Genomic DNA, 1865 nt, shown 5'->3' on the forward strand with positions numbered 1-1865 from the left:
ACTGAACTAGAACTGAACTAGAACTGAACTAGAACTGAACTAGAACTGAACTAGAACTGAACTAGAACTGAACTAGAACTGATCTAGAACTGAACCAGAACTGAACTAAAACTGAACTAGAACTGAACTAGAACTGAACTAAAACTGTACTAGAACTGAACTAGAAATGAACTTGAACTAGAACAAAACTAGAACATATTTTTAAACAGTTTTTAATCGATCTCTTTACAACACCCTTTATCGTCATGTAATTTCCTTGTTGCAGTTGTAGATACCAGCGATTAAATGCATATACAACTTTTTTTGCAGGAATTAAATACAAACTCCAAACAGGGTACACATACATATATGAACAAATCTGATTTTTGTAATAAAACCAGGAATTTTTTTTAATTAAAATTGACAAGTTTGGACAGTTGCTTTTTTGTGCATGTATGAAAGTTGAAGGTTTAATTTTAATACTTTATGACGGGCAACATTATGAGTGATGAGAGAGAATGTATGAATAAAAATTACTTAAAGGAAGATTAAATTTGTTGTCGTCGTCTTTTTCTGAAGGATTCTAGAACAAGTCTTAAATACTACATGAACGTATGTAATGTATCTGTTATCTGAACTAGCAATCTACTTATGAAATTTCATGCATATCAAAAACAAAATTAAGCTCTTTTCTGAAAGACTATTTTCATGGTGTTTAACAAAAATATAATTTATTTAGAGAACGACAAGGAAGTAGATTTTTTAAATTCTCATTGCACAGTGGGGTAGCAAAGCAGAGAAATGGGTTTTAATTAAATTTATATAGATTGAATACTGTATGGTTAAAAATTAAGGAACTGCAGTGTTTCCAAAATTTATCCTCATTTTCTATTTATATTAAGTATGCAAAAAAACTATTGACATATCAATTTAACCGACTTCTATTCTCCTGTAATGATTCTTACAATTAGTTTAGCTTCAATAAGCCATGTACTTTTGTAGGTGTGCCCCTCATTTAAACTACGTATTAACAATCTCAATACACTTAAAAACCACTTTAATATACAAATTTGACCAAAATTTCAAACAATATATCTAACTGCATGTGTATAAGCCCACTTGATGTTCCAAAAACCACCCTCTTCTCTAGAACGGCTTAATTTTGTCGAAACTAGAACAAACTAACACATTCTACCCCCCACCACTTACGATTATTTGTTCTACTCAATTGTAGTTGTATTCCCTAAAATCTTTATTTAACTTTCTACTGTTACAAATAAACCCAGTTAAGAGTAACTTTTTTGTAATTATGTATTGTATGTGTAGTTAAAATATTCAAGTAGTTTAAAGATGAAGAAGAACAAGTCTTACAAATGTAGGACTATTCTATTGGTAGGCATTACCGACCAAACGACCGACATGCTTAAAGACCTGTAACCTCACTTAACTGCAATACTTAAACAATGGTCAAGTGCCCCATATACATATGAGAGTTTTGCTGTTGTTGGCATGTAGGCTTAATACTCTGTAAGTCCTTTTTTTGTCTTCAACCAACAAAATGCAAATTAAACCTTTTGCCATGCAAAAGATACAAACGTTCAAGTATGTAGGAGTAGATGTAGTAGGAGGTTAGATTCAAAAATCGGCTTACTGCAGGTTATATAATATTGTATGGCCTAACCTTTAGACTAGAATATAGACTAAACTATAGACTAGTATATAAAGTAGACAATAGACTAGAATAAAGCCTAGACTATAAACCAGACCTTAGACTAAATTATAGACTATACTATAGACTAGACTATAGACTAGACTATAGACTAGACTATAGACTAGACTATAGACTAGACTATAGACTAGACTTTAGACTAGACTATAGACTAGAC

Source organism: Lucilia cuprina, chromosome 5 (genome assembly GCF_022045245.1).
Source record: "Lucilia cuprina isolate Lc7/37 chromosome 5, ASM2204524v1, whole genome shotgun sequence".
Lineage (NCBI taxonomy): Eukaryota > Metazoa > Arthropoda > Insecta > Diptera > Calliphoridae > Lucilia > Lucilia cuprina.